Raw genomic sequence first — 13425 nt, 5'->3', positions numbered from 1 at the left:
CCTGTAGTGAGGCTGAGATTGTATAGCTGTTTTATTTGAGGGATTAGTTCCTCTTGTAGTTCATGTAGGACGCAACCTGGGACGCCATCTGGTCCCATGGAAGCAGTGTTTTTTGCTTTGGAGAGGGCAGCCTTCACCTGAGCATCTGAGATGTTTGGGAGGCAGCCCTCTGCCGATAGATACTTGCTCTTTGGGGAGGGGAGAAGTTTGCACTGAACCTGTCTGCCAGGATATTGGCGATGTCTGTGGGTTCAGTGTATTTTTGTCGCTTAGAATCAACTCAGAACAAGTCTGGGAGTTGCATCCCAGGTTTCTAACATAACTGAAAAAGCCTTATGATTGTCTTTGGTGTCCTGTGCAATTTTTCTCTCAAGCTGGCCTTGGAGGATTTTATGAGGGATCGTAATTTTTTGCTAGTATTGATCAGAGATGCCTTCCCTATTAGGGATTTTGCTCTATCATGTAGTAGCTTCCACCTTCTGTTGTACAGTTTATTTATGGCAGGGGTCCACCAGACTGGACGCCTGCCTTTGGATGATTGGGTCTTGGTTTTGTTTGGGATAGCATGATCCATGCATTCCTGGAGATGTCCGTAGAATGCATTTATATAGGATTCTGCAGTTTGGGCCGTAGTTTCCACTGGCCCTGGGGCCTTGAAGGATTCCACTTCGGTTTTGAGAAGTGAGAAGTTCGCTTTTGAGAAGTTTTTCACTGTGGTTTTCTGGGCTGGGGGTGGGGTCGGGACGTGGACATCCAGTGAAATTAATTTATGGTCTGATCTTACCAATGAGGGATATACCTCTGGTGTGGAGCATAGAGTCCCCATGTTGGTAATGATCAGGTCCAGTATGTTGTCCCCTCTTGTGGGAGTGGTAACTAGTTGTTCCATAGCATTTGGGTTTATAATTTCCAGGAATCTTTGGGCTAAGGTGCTGGGGCTTGATTAGTGCTCCCAGTCAATGTTTGGGTAGTTGAAGTCACCCAATATAATGGTGTTCGGAGAGATCTTCATGTTCTCCAATGTTTTCAGGAAAGCCGAGTGGGATTCCTGACTTTGAGAGGGTGGTCTGTAGGATGCTATAAACTGAAAAGCTGCTATATATATATATATATATATATATATATATATATATGTATATATATACACACAAGGTTATACCTCCAACAAAAAAGCAAATACACCAAAAAGCTTTTTAAGCATAGTAAAGGAAAGTAAAGGAATAGCCAAAAGAAGTCAGGGGGCTGGAGGGAGGGTAACCAGAACTGCAACAGTGAATACACTCGAACATCTACATTTATGGTAAGTGTACAAAACTGTACTATGTTCTTCGTGTTTCACTGTTGCAGTCATCACATTTGGGTAGATTCCCAAAGCTAAGGATGGGAGGAGGCATTTAGATAGCATTAGGACCAGCTATAAGGCCCTGCAAGACTGCAGTGGCAAAGCCAGCTCTGGATTTAGAGAAAATTGGTAAATGGTAATGCTTGGTGAAAGTATGTACAGAACTCCAAATAACAGCTTCTAGGATGTCCCTGATAGGTACACCTCTGAGAAAGGATGTAGAGATAGATGCAGCCCTGGTTGAATGGAGTCTTAATCCCCTGTGGGATAGGTTTTCCATGGTTCTTATAGCAGAAATGAATGCAATGGCCTATCTATTTAGAAATGGTTTGCTTTGAAATAGCCTTCCCCTCTGCCCCTGCAGCAAATGCCACCAGCAGTTGTTCAGATTTCCTGTGAGGTTTCGTCCTGTTCAAGTAAAATGTAAGTTGTCTGTGCACATCTAAGGAGTGCAGTATCCTTTCCCCTTTGTTCTGTGGATGAGAAAAGAAGGCTGGCAAATGAATGGACTGATTAAGAGCTACATTGGATACCACCTTGGGCATGAAGGAGGGATTGGTCCTGAGGGACACCCTGTCCACATGAAAGATGATGAAAGGCTCCACTGCCATAAGGGCCTGTAGTTCAGATACCCTTCTTGCTGAAGTAATTGCTAAAAGGAAGGCTGTTTTCCAAGAAAGAAACTTTAACTCTGCACTTGCAGCTGGCTCAAAAGGAGGAAGAGTGAGTTTTTCCACTACAATGTTAAGGTCCCAGGCTGGAGTTGAGGCTCTCCTGGGTGGTCTTAAGTTTTTGGCCCCTCTGAGGAACTGCTTGAGCAGTGGATGAGAGAAGAGGAGTGATTCTGCATTGTAATGAGCTGAAATGGCTGAGGCGTGAATTTTGATGCAGGAAAAAGAAAGGCCCTTGTGAAGCATCTCAGTTAAGTACTGAAGAATCTGCGGTAAATTGGGAGCTGTTGTGCCCATCCGTTGAATTTGGTTCCAGGCACAGAATCTTTTCCATTTTTCAGCATAATAATTTCTAGTACTAGGCCTCCTTTCCTCCAAAATGACATCCAACACTTGTTTACTGAGGAATGGTAGCGGGGAGATTAGGTAATTAGCCAGACTCCCAGGTTCAGGGTTTGAAGCTGAGGGTGCAGAATCCGGTTCTCCTGTTGTGACAACAGGGAAGGGGTCTGAGGAAGGTGCCATGGAGCCAGCAGTGACACACTGCGCAAGACGGGGTACCAGTGTTGGCATGACCAGTCTGGTGCTATCAGTATCATCCTTGGTTTGTCCTGTTTGATCTTTAGTAGTACCTTGGGTAGGAAAGGCATAAACTTTTCCAGGTGAAGGACAGAGCATCCACTTTCCAAGCTTGTTTGTGGGGAGTCCTTATGCAGAATTTGTTCAATTGGTAGTTCTGGGGGGAGGCAAACAGGTCTATATCTGGGCTCCCCCATTTCTTTGTCAACATGTTGAAAGTCTTTGATTCCAGTTTCCACTCGTGTGGGTCCATGAGATTTCTGCTTAGTTCGTCTGCCAGTGTATTTAGTTTTCCTGGCAGGAATTGAGCCTGTAGATGCACTTGGTAGCTCAAGGCTGTGTTACACAGAACCATGGCTAGTCTGCAGAGGGGGTACGAATGGGTGCCCCCCCCCTGCTTGTTTATGTACCACATGACAGTGGTGTTGTCTGTCTTTACCATTAATTGTCCTGTAATAATGTGGTCCTTGATGGCTGTCAGGGCATTCTGTACAGCTAACATTTCTTTTTGATTGATATGCAGATGCATTTGACTTGGGTTCCATTTGCCCTGAATGCACTTCCCTGCCAGGTGAGCCCCCCATGCATAGTCTGATGCTTCTGTTGTTAGAGTTTGGGCGGCAGGGGGTAGAGTGAATGGGTAGTCCCTTGTTTTGGTGGCAGGCTTCTGCCCACCAAAGGAACTTTAACCACAGGCAAGGTATGATGGGAATCATTACTTCTAGGTCCTGAGAATGTTGACACCATAGGCTTTTTAGATACCATTGTAGTTTCCTCATATGCAGTTTTGCATATGGAATTAGTAGAATGCAGGAGGCCATGAACCCCAAGGCTTGCAGTATTTGCCTTGCAGATAGCAGGGTTTTTGTGGCCATTAGTTTGAAGTAAGTGCAAATGAATTTGTTTCTCTGGCGTGAGGAAAGCCATCTGGGAAGTTGTATTCAAGCTTGCTCTCAGGAATATAACTTGTTGACAGGGTAACAGATGTGATTTCTTTTCGTTTATGGTGTACCCCAGACAAGTTAGCACCTTTTGTACAAATGCCAGATGATTCAAAAGTATGTCCTGGCTTCCTGCCTGAATTAGACAATCGTCCAGGTATGGATATATTTGAATATTTCTTTGCCTGCAAAATGCTATGACTGGAGCTAGGCACTTTGTGAATACCTTGGGTGCGGTAGATAAGTCAAAGGGCAGTGCAGAGAAGTGATAGTGCAAGTAGCCTGCTTTGAAGCATAGGTATCTTCTGCAAGATTCCCTGATTGGGATATGCAGGTAGGCTTCCTTTAAATCAAGTGTTGGCAACCAGGCATTTTTGCCTAGCATAGGCAGCAACTGTGAAGAGATAGCATCTTGAATTTTGGAATCACCAAAAAGGTGTTTAAGGTAGATAGGTCCAGGATAGGACACCGTGAGTTGACTTTTCCGGTACCAGACAGAGTCTTGAGTAAAAACCTTGTCCCTTTTCCTCTTCTGGTACAGTTTGAATAGCCTTTATGCTTAAAAGAGAAAGTACTTGCTTTTCAGACTCTTCCCACTGATTTGTGGCTAGATCTGGCCAACCGTTTGGGGTTGGTGACGTATGGAATTGAAATCTGTATCCTTGGGAAACTATATTTAAAACCCTTTTGTCCTGGGTAATGAGTTCCCAGTTTTTTGCCTGCAGAACAATCTTCCCCCTAAAGGAGCAGTCAGTTGAGAAGTGCTTGGAAGTTTTAAAGTTGTCATTGAGACAGGTTACCATAGGGGGGAGTCTTACTACTCCCTGATTTGTAAGTGGGAGCCCCCCACTGCTTAGTCCTGTGCGTACCCTGGAACTGAAGCCTGGGTTTTCTGCTGGATCTGGGTTTGGACTGAGAAGGCTTGGAAGAGGCAGGAAAGGACCAATTCTTAGAGGGTCAATGCCTAGTAAATCTTGGAGGTTGTACTTGCAGGAAATCTTTAACAGTTTGCATAGATTTAGCTTTTTCCTCCATCTTTTTAAGAACTTCTTCTGCTTTGTTGCCAAACAGGCGGTCCTAATTTAAGGGAACATTCAGTAATTTAGCTTTAACATGATATGGCAAGGATTGCTCCTTAAGCCAAGCATGCCTTCTAAGTACAGACCCAGTGACAGCAGCCCTGCTAGATGCCTCTAGTGAATCAAAACCACATTGCAAAGTATGCTTTCCAACCTGTTCAGCAGAATGCATTAAATCATGTAAATCCTTATTTTCAGCACAATCAGGAATCAACATCATTTTCTGTTTAAGCAGTCCAATAATATGCTGCTGATACTTTAACATAAGAAACTGGCAGTTTAAGGCCCTAATGGCCAAGGTTGCAGAAGTGTATACCTTCTTACCCCATCTATCCAGCGCCCTGGAATTTCTATCAGAGGGGGTAGGATTTTTGGCAGTAGTAGCCTTAATGCCCTTGGGTCTCTGTGAAATGGTCTCAGGATCTGCAGTAGGATTTTTGAAAAGGAACTTGTGAGAGTCAGGAACCCTGTAATATCTATCAGGTTTTCTGGGAGCAGGAAGTAAAGAGTCAGGGGCCAAGCTAGATTCCAGAAAGGTATCATCCACAATGTCCAGTACAGGAGGGATAGCTAAAGGCCTGTGCTAGGGCAGGAGTAAGAAATCCCTAAGCCTCTTTTTAGAATCAGAGTAATCCTGGCTTTCCCAATGAAAATTCTTCCTAAGAGTATGCAAGGTTTCACCAAAAGAGAAATCCTCTGGGGGGGTGGGGGGGGGGGGAGCAGAGGGAATAGAGTTCTCTGCATCAGAATCCTCATAGGTAGATAAGGGTAAATCCTGGTCATCAGAGGACACAGAAATTTCAGAATCCTGGTCAACAGTATCATAAGCAAATTCAGTCCTAGGTCTCTTAGAGGGGAAAGGTTGGCTTCCCCTGATTAAAGTAATAAGGTCTTCAGCCATTCTTATCATTTGTTTTTTAGGCATAGAGGCCTGACCATGTGGTCTGGGAGTCGGTTTTCTAGTCATGGTTCGAGATTTAGGCCTTGAAGAAGAAGATGGCATCAGTTTAATATGCAAGTCAGTAGGCCTGAATACACCCTCAGAAGCCGATGCCTGCACAGCGGCTCCAGACCCATCCAAGGCAGAGACATCTGCAGGTTCCACAGTTGAAGCATCTCGCGGCATACCGGACTCTGAATGGGTCCCAGTAGAGGCCTGCGAATCTGAAGTAGCGGGTATCAGGGGCTGCGAAAGCACCTCACTGAGTACCGGCAAACTGGCGACTGGCTTAGGAGAAGTGTCGTCGCAGCTTTGGACTTAGGCGGCCTGTCTCTGTCTTTATCTTTGCGTTTTTTCAGAATGTCAGTAGTCAGATGATAGAAAGCATATCTGGATAATTAAACTGAGCACTAAAATATTTAGAAGTGTAAATATACCAACGATGAATAGTTCATTGCTTAAATAAGGCACAAAACCGACAGCGAGGTACGTCGTGGTCAGAGCCTAGGGAAGGAATACAGTACGAATGGAAATCTTTATGAGGTATTTGCTTTCCACAAGAAATACAATTACTGACTTTTACTGACATCGGTTTAGAGCAAGAAAAAAGTTTTCCTAACGGGGTACTTAGCTTTAGTTGAAGACTTTGGTTCTGAAACTCAGAAACAAAAATTTCAGGAGTCAGCTGACCGGCACTTGCAAACTGCTTCTGCTTTGGGCACCGCACGGCAAGAAAGACTGGTGTAATGATGTCAGCTGCATGCTTTATACCCCTGACTACCTGACATCATGGAAGATGAGACAGCAACTGATGCAGGACCCAAGACTTTGATAATCAGGGCGACTGAGGGCTACTGCAAGCAGATAACCCAAATGTGATGACTTCAACAATGAAACACGTAGAACATCATAAAGGTTTATTTTAAGTTTGCATAATTTTCAATAATTCCAATATGGGGAATAGTACCAAAAACCTTGGCCAGGTTATTATAAGCAATGTGCACAAAGTGACCACCATCTACAGCCTCTATAACCTTTTCAAAGAAATTTACTAGTTTCCGGAGGCAGGCTTTGCCCCTCTCCAAAATCTCTGTGTGGGCTCTAGTTCAGTTAAGCTGCCTATATCTGCATAAAATAAGTTCTGCTAAGATATGCTCTACAGTTTGGCATATAAGGCTGGTGAGGCTGAATGGCCTACAATTACATGGGTCTATAAAGGAGTCACCCTTGTGTAAGGGTGTCACAGTGGTTGTTCTTCAAGTACCAGGCACAACAACCTGTAGACAGGCTGAGATTGAACAATTTAATGTGGGGCACATTTAGTGCATACCTGGGACTGATGAGAATGCAACCTGGTATGTAGTCTTGCCTCATGGAGATATTATTTTTAGTCTTTGAAAGGGATTCTAAGATTTGTTCCAAGATGATTTCAGGGCAAAGTAAATTTTCAGGAATAGTGAAGGCAACAATGCAGGCAGGTGCAGTAAAGTCAGCACTAAACATGTTTGTTAATATAAATGGCTATACCCTTGGAGTCAGAGTGTGTAATATTATTATTGTAGATGAGCTCAGTGCATTGTTGGACATTATTGCTCAATTTTCTGACATAGCTGAACAAATATTTTTAGTTCCTTGGGTAGCTGTGGCAACCTTAAGTTCGTATTCTGTTTTACATTTCCTAATATTACTCAAGTTCCTTGCTGGCATATTTCAATGTGATCTTACAGCAGGTTGACGGGAATTTATTGCAACTTTTCATTACTTTCATTTTTTTTGTTATATAATTTATTTACATGCGAGTTCCACCAGAGATGTTTATTTCTCAATTTTCCATTATATTTAGGGCAGATGGTTACTGAATTGTTTATGCAGCTATTTGGGTGGCAGTAAAAATTGAAGGTGTATGTGGCAGTACGCCCAGCTGGGTCTACTTGCAAGGGATTGCTGGGAATTTTGCATGCGTCTTCTACAAGCTAAAGTAGGTTTGAACTAGAAATGACCCTAAAGATGGTTGCATTGGTTGATAGGACATTACAACTAGAACTGACAAGATGACCAATTTGTGGTCAGATTTAACCAGGAATGAAGAGATGTGGGGGTGGGGTACAAATGGGGGCTAGGATGGTAAGGACAAGGTCAGGGATGTTAGAGCCTCTAGTGGGTATTTTTACAATTTGCTCCAGTGCACTGATATTAACAAAGTCAAGAAAAGCTAAGTATCACTCTTTTAGAGATGTAAGTATTCCAATCAATTTTGGGTAATTGAAGTCCCCTAGCAAAAAGTTATTTAGTTTGATATTTAATATGCTGATGATGCTAAGGTAATTTCTTTGATCTCTGGGAAACAATGATTGGGGATTTGTAGCTGGCAATGAAGTAACAGATTGGTTCAGGGTGATTTGGATCTCCAGCAGCTCAGAGTTAGGGTCCTGGGCAATTTGATATGAGACAATGGTGCTTCTAACAAATACAGACACACCGCCACAGTTAGCCAACAGTACGAGGGCATGATGGGCACTAATGCCTGGAACAGAGGGCATGTTGTCACTGCACCAAACCATGTCTTACTAACAAAAAAAATATGAATGTGTTTGAGTTTCAGGAGACTCTCAAGTCCTGACATCTTTTTTAGACTCCTAGCACTGAGTTGAGTTGAGTCCCACCATGATGTTGTTCAAATTTGAGTTTGAGTCTGTTATGTGGGAATGTCCAACAGGGGGAATCTGCTTAAGAATGGCATTACTGGGGCAGCAAAGGCTTTAGCCAGTATGTGGACGCCCTAGTATGCATGTCTGTCCCACATGCCATCATTGGCAAAACAAGTCTTATCCACCATCTCATCTCAGACTGGCATATAACGGACTCTCTTAGAATGACAACAATTATATAGCCAATTGTTATATCCAATTATCTTGGATACTGCAAAGACAATTACCATACTGGGACAATTACTGGAAATACCAGGTGCAAAAGCAGCAGCATGGAAAACAAAACCAAAAATAATTAGACCATGTATACAGCAGCTGTTAGGTTTCACTAATGGCTTATTACAGCTGTTCAGGCAGACAGATGGATGTGTACAAGCCACAAGTAATTGTTCCCTCTAGAGTCTGAAAGGCTGTAGACTAGACTGACTACAGACGAAAAGTAAGGAGAGACAAGGAATTTTATATCAACTGCACCAATGTGCCTTAATCATCTTAAGCAAGCCACCTGAAATATATATGAGATTTGATATTCAAAGACATTTTGTTGCTCATTATAATTCAACCAACTAGATGAGCCAGTGAGAATAAATAGCCAAGTCAAAGAAAGTTTTGACAGACAAAAGGTTTGAGAAGATAAAACTTAAAGGCAAATAGATTAGATCCAATAACCAAAAGGGGTGGGGATGTAGCTATACAAAGCAGATTTGCAATTAACACCAATAAATGTGCAACAACCTTCTATTAGTAGAGCAGAAATCCTTATTTCTGAACTCCAAATCAACACCTACAAATCAATCTATATAATATGCGCCTACCTCCCTCCTGGTAACAACATAATCACCCTTGAAAATATTCTTTCCTGGCTGTCAACTAACTACCCACAAGAAACCATTATCCTGGGTGACTTTAATATTGACTGGAATACCTGCATCTCAGACAACCAGACTACCCACATAAACCTTTATGATTTTTCTGAAACTATCACCTCCCCCACCAGGATCCATAAACCCAACAACAAAGAAACAACTCTAGATTGGATGCTAATAAACATTCAGCCCCTTTCTTATGATGCAGGAATCCTTCCTGATGATGTCAGTGACCACTCACTGACCTACATAATCAGAGAAAAGATTAATGCTCATAAACCAACCTTATATAAAACCATTCGGCCCAACAAAAACTCTAACCCAATTAACTTCCAAACTAAACTGAAAGCATGTGACTGGTCACCCCTAAAATGCCTCCAATTACACAAAGCTGTATCCTACTTTAATGCCAAATTCTTAGAAATCCTGGACCATCATGCCCCATCCCGCTCAATGAGAAATAGGATAAAAGCCGCTCCATGGCTAACAAAAGAGACAAGGCACAAAATTATACAAAGAAATAAAATCTGGGCCAAATGGCGAGCAACTAAAAACCCAGCTGATCATCTAACATTTAGACAGTTGAGAAATGCTACCAAAAAAAGTCTATACTACTAGATAAAAGAAACTTCTATCACAAAAACCAGCAAACCCATCAATATAAACCTCAAAAGTTCTGGACAGGCATTAACAGACTCTTCCACCCAGGACAGTCCAAAACTCCCACCCCAACAGGATCCACCTATGAAACTCCTAAGCATATTGCTAATGCCTTTAATACCTTCTTTACTGAAGCAGTCCAAACTCTCGCCAACTCACTACCTCCTGTTAGCACATGTCTATCATCCTCCTTGATGACTTTAACCCCCTCATTTAATTTACAAGTCCCAGCTTCCCTCATCTGCACTCTTCTTCATAAACTAAAACCTTGCACCCCCTCAGCTGACCATCTAGCAGCAGAATATCTACAGATAGCTGCAGCAGCAATATCCTTTCCTATTTCCATCCTTATAAATAGATGGGATTGTTCCTTCAGTAATGGTTCTATCTGGAAAGTCTCCCACATTATCCCACTGCACAAAGGGGGCAACTCAACTGAACTCTCAAACTACCGCCCATTAGCTTTACTCTCCCCTTTAGCTAAAATTATGGAAAAATGTATCCACCGCCAACTACTAGACCACCTACTGAAAAATAACTTACTAGCTAACTGCCAGCATGGCTTCAGGCCTCACCATAGTACCACCACAGCCCTCTTATCCTTTTCTGACTGTATTAACAATAACCAAAACAACAATACTTTATCCTCAGCACTCTTTATTGACCTATCAAAAGCCTTTGATATGGTCAGCCATCAACTTCTCTTGAATATACTTGGTTCTCTCTCATTAGATACACAGGCTTTACAATGGTTTAAATCCTACCTTGACAATAGGCAACAGGCTGTGCTCTGGGTAAATAATCTATCCTCTCACCTTCCTATTACCCTAGGAGTCCCACAAGGTTCTATCTTAGGCCCTCTCCTTTTCTCAATTTTCATAAATGATCTCAATCTGATCATTCTTCAGGCTACATGTATCCAATATGCTGATGACTCCACACTAATATGCTCAGCTACCTCTACATCTCAACTTCAGGCCATTACCCAAACAGTGCTTAACAGTGCAGAAAGGTGGTTCTTACAGCATAGCCTCCTCCTGAATCCTAAAAAAAAACAAAATTGACTTCACAGTTATATCCAATGATGGCATCATTATATCTCCTGACCCAACTACCAAGCTCTTAGGGGTTACAACAGACCATAATCTTAGCTTTGACATACATATTAACACAACAATAAAAACAGTAAACAGAAAATTAGGCTCCCTCTATAGGATTAAACCCTTCCTTACTCCAACAGCTAGAACAACTATTGCCCTCACCCATCTAATTCCCACCCTCCTCTATGCCTGCCCCATCTATACCAACCTATCGAAAAACACCTTTAACAAACTAGCTACCGCTTACAACAATATTGCCAGATTTGCTACTGGTTCCTCAATTAGAACTCACCACTGTCAAAACCTAAAGCAACTAGGATGGCTAGAACTTCATAATCAACTTCAGATTAAACAACTTATTATCGCCCATAAGATCCTCTATCTTCCTAAAAATTCTCCTATACTTACTAGCCTTCTTACCCCCTACAGTAATTTGACAACCCTTCGCTCAGCCAATAAAGTACTGGTATCCACAATCAAATCCAAAGATAAGGCCGGTGACTCTCTGTTTCCCAACACTGTTGGCAAATCCTGGAACCTCCTTCCCAATGAACTCTCATCTCTCTCCTCAGTGAAACTGTTCAAAAAACAATTCAGACAACACCTTTGTAACCACTGGTTATGCCCATGTAGTAACCCAGACTAATCTTACCACCACTTTCTCTGACGCCTACCTACATTACCATTTGCAGTTGGACTCCAACTCTCTCCATGCCTCAGACAGTAGACACACCTTTACTTTTTTAGCATTTATAACAGTTTCATTCACATAATCTTTTTCCAATTGTGTACTTGCTTAGCTAGCAGCAGTAACTGTTTATCACATAAAAACATCCAAACAAACTTTCTTTATACTTCCTACTACATGCTTCCCTTAAGTTACTATGCTACTACAGGATAAATGGTATAACTCTCTGCTAAATACTGCTCCTTGAGCTGTTACATTTATTTGTGTTTTTTTTTCTTCACCTCTCTTTCTTATTGTGTGCCACTTTAAAATTGTTTGTTGCTCTGTTTCTTATCTTCTACTACTTTAATAATAATATTTGTCTATATAACGTGTGAATTCTTCAGCTTAAAATAGTACTGTACCTTAAGTTGTAACAGATTTACTTATCTGTACCTGAAGTTGTAAGTTTTGCTTATGTGGAGCTTTTCTCCCAGGCCCTCTACTGAAAATGGACATATATCCAGTTAGACTAGCCCGGTCAACAAATGTAAAATAAAATAAATAAAATCAATAAATATCTACTCTTCCCTTACATCAAGCCAACAGAGATAAATGGATAAAGAATTCCATCTAGAAATGGTCTGTTTGGATAATGAAAGACCTTGTTTTTTACCCTTAAGGGAAATAAATAATTGATCATAGGATCATAGGTTCATAGGTAGGTACTAGGCTATTGGCCCTAGGGCCTATATAAGCCTAGCCAAAGGTACCCTGGCTTTCGCCACCCAAGAAAATTATTTTCCTGTGCCACTGTCGAGCAGAGCCACAGAAGTGACCCCCGGGGTGAATTTCCTATCTCCTATCCAATCATCAAGATTTTTCTTGAACAGTGCTAATGAGGAGCTTTGTTTGATATAGATAGGTAGTTTGTTCCAGAGTATGGGAAGTCTCTGGGACAGGAATCTATCCCTCCAGCATGTTCTGTTTATTGTGGTGACGAGGTTTAGGTCCCTACAGCGTGTAGCTCGTAGGGATTGGGATTTCTTTAAGTGGAGCACGTCTAAAAGCTCTGGGTTTGACATAGCTTTGTGTGTTAGGCAGAGATCGCCTCTGAGTAGGCGATATGCAAAGTACAGTTGTGTACACTTACCATAAATGTAGATGTTCGAGTGTCTTCACTATTGCAGTCATGACTGTAGGGTTCTCCCCTGCCAGCAGGCAGTCCTCGGTCGGCCAGAATCCCAATGTCTGGGTCCGGCTTCGGCTGTTCACCATGCTTCCTGACGTCAGAGCACCAGGAGTACAAAGCCGACAGCCGACGCCATGTTCTCCAGTTTTTCTTGCCTCAGATGTCAGGAGTTCCAAAATGAGTAAGGTCCCATAACCTTTGCAAATACACCTCAAAAGAATGGTGAGAAAGGAAACCATACAAAGGTAAAAATAAGAGGGGACAGGAGGGAGGGAAACCCAGACTGCAACAGTGAAGACACTCGAACATCTACATTTATGGTAAGTGTACACAACTGTACTATGTTCATCATGTTTCACTGTTGCAGTCATGACTGTAGGGTAGAATCCCAAAGCAGAGTGAAAGGGAGGTGGTCATAAAGTAGAAGGGGCGGCTAAAAGGCCCTGCAAGACTGCAGAAGCAACGCCTGCCCTAGACTTAGAGTAGAGAGGTAGAGTGTAGTGCTTTGAAAAAGTATGCACTGAACTCCAAGTTGCAGCCACCAAAATGTCTTTGGTAGGAACTCCTCTGAGGAAGGCAGCTGAAGTGGCAGCAGCTCTGGTGGAATGAGTCCGTATACTCCCTGGGATTTGCTTTCCATGGTGTGAATAACAAAATCTAATACCATGAGCAATCCATTT

At 42.3% G+C, this 13425-nt stretch overlaps 1 protein-coding gene across 4 annotated transcripts in view; it reads right to left on the bottom strand.

Moving 5' to 3' along the window:
* The window catches only part of HSPB11 (heat shock protein family B (small) member 11), a 280522-nt gene that overhangs the window by 61595 nt on the left and 205502 nt on the right, over positions 1-13425 (bottom strand). The gene's annotated exons all lie outside the window — the stretch shown is intronic.

The sequence above is a fragment of the Protopterus annectens genome, chromosome 10.part0 (assembly GCF_019279795.1).
Source record: "Protopterus annectens isolate FY-2018-M chromosome 10.part0, PAN1.0, whole genome shotgun sequence".
Lineage (NCBI taxonomy): Eukaryota > Metazoa > Chordata > Ceratodontiformes > Protopteridae > Protopterus > Protopterus annectens.
This window is presented reverse-complemented; position numbering and strand designations above follow the sequence as displayed.